The 12,912-nt window shown below is 35.5% G+C and overlaps 1 protein-coding gene across 2 annotated transcripts in view; it reads left to right on the forward strand.

The window, feature by feature from the left end:
• MAGI3 (membrane associated guanylate kinase, WW and PDZ domain containing 3) overlaps positions 1-12,912 on the forward strand; it is a 242,421-nt gene that overhangs the window by 44,396 nt on the left and 185,113 nt on the right. The window lies entirely within an intron of this gene.

The raw sequence follows: 12,912 nt of genomic DNA on the forward strand, positions 1-12,912 counted from the left end.
TCCAGTAACACTGGCCTCCTTACTGTTTCTTTTTCTTTTCTTTTCTTTTTTTTTTTTTTCTTTTAAACCCTTACCTTCTGTCTTGGAGCCAATAGGCAGAAGAGTGGTAAGGGTAGGCAATGGGGGTCAAGTGACTTGCCCAGGGTCATCTTCACCCCCTGGTTTTCCTGGCTTCCTTCTAGTCCCAGTGAAAATCTATTTTCTATAGGAAGTTTTCCCCAGTCTCTTCTAATTCCCCATACCTTCCCTCTGTTGATTATCTCCAGTTTGTCATGTATATAACTTGTCTGTGTTGTCCTTCCCCCCCCAACACCCCATCAGATTGTGAGTTCCTTAAGGACTACTTTTTACTTTTATTCCTGGTACTTAGCACAGTATATAGAGCATTTCTTGTTGTTCAGTCATGTCTGATTCTTTGTGACCCCACTTTTTCAGTTTTCTTGGCAAGTGACTTATTATTTCCTTCTCCAGCTAATTTCACAGATGAGGAAACTGAAGTTAAAAAGAGTTAATTTAAGTGACTTTCCCAGGATCTCACAATTAGTGTCTGAGGCCAGATTTGAACTCAGGTATTCCCGACTCTAGACCCAGTACTCTGTCCCATTGCCCCACCTATATAAAGTATTTAATAAATGTTTATTGTCTGATGGACTATCCTCCAATGATGCAGTGATTTTGCTGTTCTCTTACAATATCACAGAATTTGAATCTTTTTGAAGGGACTAAAGTGGTCAGCTATTTGAATCTATAATAGAAAAGGAATCTGAATTATAATACCTCACAAAGGTCTTAGGACCTTGGGGTAAGCCTTAGGCTATCTATTGCTTAAAGACCTCCAAATAGAGGGAACTCACCTACTCTTCAAGGTAGTCTACTCTAATTTAGGGAGTTTTCCCTGACATTAGACTTATATATGCCTCTCTGCTTCTTCCACTCATTGCTCTTTGATTCTGCCTTCTGAGGCCCCACAAAACAAGGCCAGTCCCTCCTTCAGATGCTTGAAGAGGTTATCACAGCATGTCTCCCTCAAGTCTTCTCTCCAAGCTAAAAATCCCTAATCCCTTCATTTGATCCTCATGTAACATAGATTCAAGCCACTTCACCATCCTGGACTAGTTTCTTTTAAGTACTCTTGTGATGCCCAGAACCAAACTCAGGATTCTTTGAGGTAGTTTCAATGAACAGGGAAGAGAGAGATCAGCATCTCTTTATGCCTCAAGCCATATCTTTCTTAACACAGCCCAGGATAACATTTAGGTTTGGGAAGCTCTACAGTACAGTGCTGACTCTCTTGAGTTTGCTCAAACTCTCCATTTTTCTTCTGACATAGCTTTCTAACCATGCTTCCCCTCATCTTATACTTGTGTCAGGCAAGTCTGTGTTTCTAAAAATGGTCCATAGTTGAAATTACAAAAACGATGACCAAAGCATTTAGAGAATGTAAGTCACACCTTTGAAAATTCAGGGAAAATGAAATTTTATAAAACTGAAGATTTTATTTTATGGATGACTGTCCTGTTAGTACTTGATTTGCGGACTCCAGCCAGGGCAAAAGCTGGCAAGCATTGTCAGCTTCATCAACACTATAAAACTGTTCAGAGGATAGACTTTGCTTAGAAATATTTTTTTCTGGAAAATAACAAAAACAAAAACTCACAACATTCTTCTGCAGCATCAGGATTTGTTGGGTTTTGTCTATCTAGCTGTCTCTAGCCTTCTAATGCAGTGTCACAATTCAAAATGTCAAAGTTACTCTTTGGAATATAACTCCATAAGCTCTATTTGTGCATAAACAATTTTTGCCTTTTCAGTGAGCAGTGGTCCAGAGATTTAGCCTCAAGTGGCTTTTGATATCCCTTTTATTTCTAAATTTATGTTTTTATGATCTTTCTACTGTGATTTTTTGAAATAGAACACAGCTAGGGGCTCTCATTTAGATGGCTGATACAGCAATTGATAACTCATCTGCAAAGCTCATGGAGCTATTTTCCCCAATACCTCACGGAGTATAAGGATCAATAAGTGAACTGATCCGTCTTAATTTTCCTCTTTTCAAACTCTTAAAAATTGTTACAAATAGCCATTTACTTCTTTAAGTTTACTATGTTTTTTTAATGCTTCTATCATGTTTAAATTTTGAAAGACTATAGTGTCTAATATAAGATTCAGTAAATATTTTATTCAGCATCTACTCTCTGCTGGGTGCTGGGGAGTCAAAGATAGAAATGAAGTAGCCAAAGAAAATCGAGGAAGGAAATCACTAACAAGTGAAAGTGTCAGGGAAAGCCTTATGGAAGGGTCAACTTCTGAGCCGAGTATTGAAGGAAAACAAGAATTCTAAGAGGTGGCATCTGTGGAGCAGAATTGTGGGTGATTGGAATGAATAAGGAGTCCAGAGTTCCTAAAGGGGGAAATAGCAGGATTTTGCAATGTATGTGCTTCTGTCTTTCTTCGTTTATATTTGTTATATAAGTTATAGTCCTTTGCTGGAAGCCAGCCAGCAGTTTCTAGTCATCTTGAGAGGTGTAATGCTTTAGCCAAGAGGGAGGAAAAGAGAGTCAGAGACACAATGGATTTCTGGAAGCTATTCTCTCTGACTTCCTGCAAATCTTTATTTTTATACCTTTTGCACAAATGCTGGGAAAATTTACATTGCAAACCCAAAACATAGAAGAACTCAAGGTTACACTGGTTAAGCTGGCACACCTGGTAAATTTCTACAAAATTCTACATATAGATTACACTAAGACTAAACATTCCTCAAGGCTACTAAAACTCTACTTTATCTAAGTTTTATTTTTATAAAAAGAACCTTCAACATATTTCAAAAGTGGATTAGAGTTTGAGAACCCCCAAATTCAGGGGGACAGGTGTAACATGGGAAAGTAGTAAAGTGTGACAATGTTTTGGTTTCATAGGGTTAAATTCAGTGTGAGAAAATAAAGTGAGTGTATTATGTTTTGATTTTACCATGCTGTGTCCTTCCTACTCTGGAGGCAGAGAGAGAGAAAAGATTAAAGCAGCTTCAAGGCTATGAACTATTAACTCATTAAATGCTGGTTTATTATAGAGTATTAAGGAGAATTCTATAATGGGAGTTCTATAAATGGATTTCTATAAAGAAATTTTATATCTATACTATGAAACTTGAGGCTAGCCTAAAAATATAGATTGCAATAATTTTAATAATAAAAAGTATTCATCAGAAGAGAGTCACACAGAGGGGTCTGAGTGGGTATCCATCCATCCTATGGCCTGATTTTCAGACAATAGGGATCAATGTAAGGCTTTGCTGTTTTCATTGACTCGATAGACCCTGATGAAGACTCATTTCTCTGAGGGACTCCCAGCAGTCCTTGACTCTCATAACTTGGCTTATTCCCGTTGATGTCTCCTGAACTTTTATGGTTGGATTGCTGTGCAAGTGCCTGGTGGTACTTATCCATAAATAAGTAGGTAAATCCTGTTCCTTCAAGGGCTCTTACCATCTTGTGTTTTGAATTTTTTGGAATACTGAATATAGATGACCTCTAAAAAAATCTCTGCATAAGGAAGAAAACTATGGTGTGGGATCATTAAAATTTTTTTGTAGTATAGAGGAGCAGAGAATCTAGCCCAAATACAAAAGAATCTAAATGTATTTCTTTTTACAAGTACAGAACACAGGCAAAATAATATAGGTAAAGGAAGGAACAAAAAGAATTACTTTTGTTAGTAACTCAGGAAACCATACATTTCCTGGAGACAGCTGAGAAGGGAAATGTATGGAGCCCTGGATTTGGAGTTGGGAACACTAGCAGTCCTTTAGCAGCCTCAGTTCCTCATCTCTAAAGTAGCAATAATAACACTAATATTAGCATTTACCTTACAAGTTTTTCGTGAGGATAAAATAACATGTAAAGTGCTTTTCAAATTTTACAACACTACATAAATGATAGCATTTGTTATTCAAAGGTAGAATGAGAAATATTTTTGGGATTGCTATTATGTTTGTGTTAAATTTGGGATTATGAAAAGATTATCATGCTTCCAATTTAATACTAGAAAAGTACTTTCAGATGTGCTATACAGACAGAGGAATAAAAAATTCAGGTCCTACCTTACATAGTTCTCTTGCTTGCAGCATGATGGGAAGACTTTTGCATGAATTTTGCTTCTTTTCTATTTCTTATTCCTGTAATATTATGTCCTTGGTATAATGGGGAAAAACCAGAGAAGGTGTCTTAAATATTAAATATGGGCTCTGAGGAGTGGATAGGAGACAGGAAGGGTCAATGGGAAAGACTTTACAAGCCAGGGAATCAGGTTTTACTACAAGGGAAAGACCACTGACTGAAATGACAGTTAAGCCTGACCAACTGTCACTCAGCCCCACCCAGCCTGGAATAAATATAGATTAATACATACACACAATGAGGACCTAAACTTACTAAAAACACACAGGGAATCAATTTAATAATAATATGAGGGGATTGGAAAGGGAGTTAGGTAAACTATGGCTAACAACCCAGGACTGGAGTCAAAAAGGGTAAGATCCCTAGCCAACCTAGCTTCTGCCAGGCTTTGACAGCTTGGCTAAGGACCTGGGGAAAAGGGCTTGAACTTGGGATCTCACTACTCTTCCAGGGATGTTACAGGATGCCAGGAAGTAACTCCTCCAGAACTGATGTAGCCAGGTAGGGATTGAAGTCTGCAAGCTGTCCACCAGATCACAGGCCACTCAGTACTGTCTTGCAGGATTGATGTTCTCTGCTTTCAATCTTCACTACTTTCCAAGATCCCAGGGAATCGGGGTGCAACTCCACTAGCTCTGAGGTCTCCCAGGGTCAGTTACAGCTTGTCCCAACCACCATGGAGTCTTTCTCAGAGAGAGAGCAAACCACTTCCTGCTTCCCCATTCCATGTGGAATTCTCCAGCCCTTCCTGCTAAGTCTCCTACATAATAACTAAATAATAATCTTCCTCACAACATTGGGGAAAGTAATTGGTCCTTTTTATATTATAACAACTTAGGGATTTTGCTAACCCTTTAGTTTTCATAAATTTGAACATGATTAATTATAAGAATCTGTTAATACTGAAAGCTTAGCAACTGAGATGATTAGATAATTAACATTTGCCAGTGCATTTTATTGAGTGAGTTTGCTGTCCTTTTTTTCCTTCTTGAGCTCCTTTTCTCAATGTTTTCCTATGCCTGCTTGACACAATAGAGCATGAAAAATCCAACATCTAAAAAAACTGAAGTAGTATAATTTTCCCATGATGTAGTAATGGTTTCTGATGTTTTCAAGTTTTGGGGTGTGTGCTTAATATATTTTTTGAGTATGTAGTTAATATATTGGCATACATTCCAAGATAACAAGGAGCTCAGCCCCTTATAGTTTTACTTTTAACAAAATATTAAAATATTTCAAAGTAAATTCAGTGAGTACATTTTTGTTTTTAAATAAGCCATACATTTAATTATACTAAGCATGATATTAAGAACAGGTATGCAGAATTTTTTATGTTTCAAAAACAGAAGTGATTTAGAAAAGTAAAGAATAGTGAAATACTAGGTAGTCCAATTTTTCCGCTTTTTTTTTTTTTTTCATTTTGTTTTGGTGAAGAAAACTGGAAGAAAATTCTGCCTGTTTATAAGATTCCTAGTAAATTAACATCTCTATAAAGTAAGCTATCCAAAAATAGAATGATCTGCTTTGGGAAGTAATGGATTCCTTCTTTCTTAATATGAAATCTAGTGAAAGTACAAGGTGACACTTAATTCTTTGGTTTTTGCCTATCCAGTAAAGTCTTTGTACTTTAGCTTTATAGGAATCTTATAAAATGTTAATTATTCACATAGATTTACTTTCCATAATAAGTAACAAAGCTCGAGTATTTTCATATACTCTTTCTTCCATCTAAGTCACTTTTGGGGAAAAAAATTAAGACCCAAATTCTTTGCCTAAATGTAAATTTTCTTATGTTTGGTGAATCTGGGATTTTGTCTGACCTTATGTAAACATTTTTATTTGGCCAATTATTTCATTTTTTAAAACATGTTAAGTAAGCAAATTACTGTTTAAAAAGGATTATGTGAATATTTAAATGTAAGTAACTTAATCCTGTTCTTAAACTGTGCCATTTTCAAGATGGAGCTGAAAGGAGGTTGAGTCAGAGAGGTTTTGCTGAGGTATTGACTAAACTCTCTAACTTTGAGCTTTTAACTTGTAGTTGCCCTGTTGAGATTATTTTTCTACCCTGTATTATATCACCAATTACAAAATTGGGACACTTACACTGCTGGTGGAGTTCTATTCTGGAAAGCAATTTGGAACTATGTGCAAAGGGCTTTAAAAGAATTCCTGCCCTTTGACAGTCATACCACCACTGGGTTTGTACCCCAAAGAGATAACGGGGGGAAAATATGTGTACAAAAATATTTATAGCCACACTCTTTGTAGTGGCAAAAAACTGGAAAATGAGGGGGTTGATTGGGGAATGGCTAAACAAATTGTGATATATGTTGGTGATGGAATATTATTGTGCTGAAAGGAATAATGAACTGGAGGAATTCCATGTGAACTGGATAGACCTCCAGTAATTGATGCAGAATGAAAGGAGCAGAACCAGTAGAGCTTTGTACATAAAGACTGATTCACTGTGGCACAATCAAATGTAATGGACTTCTCTACTAGCAGCAATGCAGTGAACTTGGACAATCCAGAGGAACTTATGAGGAAGAATGCTATCCACATCCAGAGAAAGAAATGTGGGAGTAGAAATGCAGAAGAAAAATATATGATTGATCACATGGTTTGATGGGCATAGATTGGGGATGTTGACTTTAAATGATCATTCTATTGCAAATATTAATAATATGGAAATAGGTTTTGAACAATGATACATGTAAAACCCAGTGGAATTGCTCATTGGCTCCGGGAAGGGGGAAGGAGGTGGGGAGGGAAAGAACATGAATCATGTAACCATGGAAAAATATTCTAAAATTATTAATCAATTAAAAAATAGTCTCCTTAACTAAAATAAATAAATAGCATAAAAATTGTGTCATCACTTGATCAAAGATGCCATGGGGAACTGAAATACTACCAGTCACATTGAATGCAACTTGACATTTCAGATCTATAAGGTTGAAGGTACATTTTTTTTTGCCTTTTTAAAAATTATCCTCCATGACAACTTGACAACTTGTTTTTTGAGGCAGATTTCCTTATTTTGGTTTTTCACTAAGCCCAGAGAGATTAGCAGCTAAAATATAATCAATACTAAACTTGTTAATGATTATTTAAATTGGTACTAAAATATGAGACTGTAAATGTTTAATATGTGACCATTAGTGTTTAAGCTATTATTTTTTTATAGCTTTTAAAAAATGAACATAATCACTTTTTCATGCTAAAATTTTGGCTGATTTCTAATGATTTGGGATTGTAAAATGGGAAATGGATAGAGAACTGGCCTCCAAGCCACAAGATCTGGGCTCCAGTCCTGCCCAAGTTGTGTGACTGAACAAATCACTTAACTTCTCTGATAACTTCTTAAAATTCTTTATATAAAAGATGCAGGCCTACTGCTTTGGGATAGGCATTTCTTCCTGGGGAATTTACTTGAACAATGGCACTGACCTCAACCCTATCCTAACAAACATTATTTCCTCCCATAATGAAATCATGTGGAGAGGAGCCAGCCAATCATATTGACTTTGTGGTTCCTGTACATCCTTGTACATGTGTGTCACTTGACAATGACTCCCCCATCTTTGCCTGTGCCACTTAAGTGGACTGCTTTGCCCATTTCGCTCCTATTTCTCCCTTTGTCTTCTCCAAGTTTAAAATTAATTTATTTCTAGCCTTTGATGATTGACCTCACTTCTTTTCTCTGTTTATTAGCCTTTGTGATGTTTTCTCACAGATCTTGATATCTAGTACTTTACCTACCCCCCCAAAACTTAGAAAACAAGACCTCTGATATCCCTCAACACAAACCTTTAACTTAACTAAGTGCTAGACTTTTTTTTTTGACTGTTTAATATTTATTTTTTAGAAAAGTCAACATGGTTACATGATTCATGTTCCTACCCTCCCCTTCACACACCCCCAACCTCGCCCCCAATAGCCGATGTGCATTTCCACTGGTTTTAACATGTGTTATTGATCACGACCCACTTCCAAACTGTTGATAGTTGCATTGGTGTGGTAGTTTCAGGTCTACATCCCCAATCACGTCAGCCTCAACCCATGCGTTCAAGCAGTTCTTCTGTGTTTCCACTCCTGCAGTTCTTCCTCTGAATGTGGGCAGCATTCTTTACCATAAGTCCCTCAGAATAAGTGCTAGACTTTCATAGTATCTGATCATCAAGTTTTGAAAATGGGACTAACTAAATCACAACTAAAATGGAGCTAATCTCATCACATTTGCAAGTGCAACTGACTATTCTAGCTTTCCTATGGTGAGGGAGATGGTTTTTCAGTCTGCTGAAATAGACTATCTTCCTGCACTGGAGTGAAAGGGAGAATTTATCACCATCCCTTTAGCACATTTTGGTTTCATTTAGGCATTAGGAACAATAAACTGGAGACGCGGGACAAGAGTTACTCCAAGCTAATAAACTTTTTTTTTTAAACCAACTGGTACCAAGAAGCTTATAAGTAAGAAAGATTTCATGCTGTCATTAATTACATTTGCTGATATGTTACTATGTAAATATGCTTCATATATGCAGAGTCTGTTTTTCCAAACTAGCTCCTAAGGTAAAGGAATATACTAGCTTCTAATTCTTTTGTATAACAGACTGGTGTAGTGCTAAGCATGTAGTAAATGTTTTATTTCTGTGTTGATTGAGTCACATGATTAACTTCTTTGGGATAATATGGGAGGGTGTACTTTTTTCTTATACAAAGGAGAAACAAGAATAGTTAGCTTTTGTGATTTTCCTATGTATTCCTTTGCAAGATTTACTTTAGTTAAATTTATTTTCTTTCCTTTGCCTGGCACATTACAGGCCCTTAATACATGTTTGTTGACTGACAGAAAATTTTGGTGCAGGTCAAACTTGAAATTAATGACTGGGTTGGATTTTTTGTGTGAATTTTTCTTATTCATGATATCCCTAATGCCAATTATCCCATTCAATCAAGAGTTGGCTATTTAAAAATGTTAGCTTTGTTAGCTTTCAATAAGGTACTTGCCAGAACCAAATTGGCAGAGCTATCAGTTGGGCCTTTTCTTTATTTTTAATTTCAGACTGATTGAAATAGTTCTGTTTGACTATCATCAAGTGCTTACTCTTATGTAAAGCATTGTGTAGAGGAAGTAGAGAATTAAGATATGGTCAAACCCTTATGGAGCTTATGCTTTAGCAGAGATGATGTACACAAATAGACAATCCCATATAGTCACTATAATGCAGAATAGGATGATAATGTCATATGTTTTGGAGAGAGAAGAGGGAAATTGTAGAGTAAGCACAGAGAACTAGGATTGTGTAGAGGAACCTAAAACATAAAATACTCTTGTGCCCTATCTTTTTGTGGCTAACAGCTAATTCTAGGCCTCTCTATGAGTCATCTCTCATGTTGCTGCTGTACCTGTTACCACAGAGACAATTTATGGTAGGCTGACTTGCCTATCCTTCACCTTAAATTATAGTTTAGCTTGGACTCTGAGAATAGGTGAGATCTAGTTAAAACTGAGAAGTTAAATCTGTCTTTGATATGCATTTTTCTTCCAACCTTTAAAATCTCACAATCCTATTAATAAAAAAGTTTTTAAGTATGTACCCCTAATAGATATATATTTATAAATAATATGCATGTACTATTATACTAATATATGTATATATTATAAAATATAATCAATTAAAAAGATAAGATAAATACAGTTATATTTGACAAATTTTATTTATGTTTATTAGTAGAAAATATTTTTGTTCTTACTAAAATATTAATAGTAATATTAATTTTTTTAAATGAAAGCATTAATATTGAATGTCTTTCATTATATTAAAAATATTCCACTTTGTGTCCTGGGAGGATACTGCAGCCTGCTAAATAATAGTTTTAGTAATTAATAGTTAATTTCAGCAAATTAGCTATCCAAGCAGATTAATTTCTTTCTTTCCAAATCTTTTTTAATAGAAAGCTATAGACTACAATGAAATAACAGGATATAACAGTCAATGAACAGCTTTTCAGCAATAGTCATATTTCTCTATGTACTTTGGTTATCACATCTTACTCAGTACAAAAAGAATAAGCAAAAGGGGATTGTCTTTTATTTAAATGCAATAGAAAATTTTCTGTATAAATTCTTTCTTTTTCATGTGGGTTTTCTTAATGGATGGTATCACATTTTATTTTCCAATTCAAGTAAATCTTTTTGTTAAAGACATAATTCATTAACACTACTTAGTTTTTTTAATGTTTAAAAGTTTCATATACCATTGCCTCTTCCAGATTAATTTAAATTTAAATTAATTTAAGATTAATCAGTCAGAGAGCTCCTGTCTTTCCATGTAGTGAACCAAGCCATCACAGTGCTTTTTGGGATAACATTCTAATTTTAGGCTTTTTAAGGTTATATTTTATTTTATGTAGTTAAATTATTTATTTTAAAATATTTTTCCATGTTTCCATGATTCATTTTCTTTCCCTCTCCTTTTTTCCTCCCCCCTTCCTAGAGCTGACAAGCAATTCCACTGGTAAAAATGTAATGTATTACATTTTACAAAAATGTAAAAATGTTATCATCAAGGTTATATTTTAAATCAGGCATTGTTTCTTTCTCTCTAAAAGGTTTCATCCTCTCTTTTCACTCAAGCCTTTGTACTTTTGGGTGTAATCTCCATTGTTATTTGACCCAGGACTCCAAACAGTATCTTTAGAAACCTTTTTCTACTTTTAGAAAGCCCCAGTTTGTGAATTTCCTGATACAAAATCCTTCTCTTAGGGCCAGACAGTGCTGAGGGTTCAACAATTTGAAAAACTTAATCTAACAATCTAATTTTTATTCAAATAAAGCTGAGTATTAATGGAGCTCTTTGTTAATAAATACAGACTTTAAAGGCCATCTTTTTCATAGGTGGGGAAACTGAGGCCCAGGGAACAGGAATGGAGTGCCCAAAGTAGAAGTGGCAAAGTCCTCCACTGCCAAATCCTGCTCTCTTTTCATTGAGCCTCACTGACTTCAAATAAGATAATCTATTGATGTGGGAGTGTTTGGAGAATGGCATGAATTAGATGGCATTTGAGCTATATCCTGAAACATGGTGTGATACCAACAGGCAAAAAATGAGAGTTGAATTCCTGTGAAGATTATTCCATAGATAAGAAACAGCAAGCAAAGGCATAGGAATGGGAAACTTGGATTGTAGCAAGTATATAGTTAGAATTATCTTGAATCCTTAAAACTATATTACCCAAACCTCCTTTCTGTATTACCCACAATTCCTTCTGCCTTTCGTATTCGTGTGTTGTTACGGGGTCTGCATATATATATATTATAAATATTAAAAATGATAAAGGCTGGTATAAATATATATATTAGTATTTTAATTAAAGCCATGCTGATAGATAAAATCATTAGACCACGCGCTTGTAAGCATTCAAACCTGCCGCCTCCAGAAGCGCCTACTCGCCAAAGAGACCACTCCCTCCTAACCCAGGAGATTTAAGCTCTCCCCTGCGTCAAGACGTTGGAAACGGAAATCAGTTGGACCATGTTGGATCACGGGAAATGTAGTTTTGATACATTTCCCTTGTCCATAGAAATATATATATTTTTAGAATGGCATTCCCCAAATTTCACTTTTACAATTCCCCGTGAGGTCCGGCAAAGAAAAAGGTTAGTCCTTTTTCTTCGCTGGACCTGTAAAAATAATTTGGGGATAAAGAAATAGAAGAACAAATGGTTAAAATTAGACGCATTGACAAAAAAACAATTTGGGGGCTGTCCCCCACTGGCATAACAGTGTACAATTAAAACAATACATACAACTCAATTTCAACTCCCCATAGTTCAATCAACTGCACCCCAAAGTTCAAAGTTTGGTCTTCATGGTACAGTGAAGGCTTTTCAGACATCTTCATGGTGTCTTCACCAAAACAAGTTCGTCGTCTGGATTCTGGGGAGATGGCAAGATCCTTATCCTGAAATTATTCTCAAAAGAATTTAAACTTTACATTATAGATTACAAAACATACATTTTCTTCTAAGATTTTATATAATTCCCCATGAAATTACTCCTAAAAGAGTTAAATAAATATACATATATTTTTACATTATCGAATTTTAAAAAACTTAACAGATATCCCCGTGAGGTAAATCTTAAACACACCTTTTTTCTAAAAAAAAAGTACCTCAGGTCAGCTAAGGATGAGTGGCTGAGTCCTGGGGGTTATATGAAGTCAATTGGCAAAATAAAAAGAATAAAATTCAAGAAAAAAGAAGAAAAATTAACTTGTGAATGAAATGTGCAAAAATCTGGGGAAAATAAACTTAGACCTTTGAATGAAGGTCTAATTAAAGTGAATTCAGCAGTGTGCAATTACCCATCCAGGGCCAGGACATAAGGAAAATGTCTCTCTCTGATCTGACTTATCATCCGCTTTTTAGGGAAGTGAGCCAAATAATTAACCAATCTTAGGTGCTTTCTAGGAATCTAAGTCGAGGGGACCCACGTCCTCTAAAGTTTTAGAAAAGACTGGGACTCCAGGACTCAAAACCCAATTTCCACGCCCTAAAGTATTGGCATAGAGCTGCTATTTTGCAGATCTTAGTCAGTCAAGTCTCTGACCATGTGCTTTCTTTAGCACTATTAATGGCTTTCATATTCCCTTCTGGAATCAGAGAGGCATTTAAATCACAGTCCTATAGGCTCAGGTATTTGCTGTAGAATCAGAAAAAGGATAA

Source organism: Gracilinanus agilis, chromosome 4, assembly GCF_016433145.1.
Source record: "Gracilinanus agilis isolate LMUSP501 chromosome 4, AgileGrace, whole genome shotgun sequence".
In the NCBI taxonomy this organism is placed as follows: domain Eukaryota; kingdom Metazoa; phylum Chordata; class Mammalia; order Didelphimorphia; family Didelphidae; genus Gracilinanus; species Gracilinanus agilis.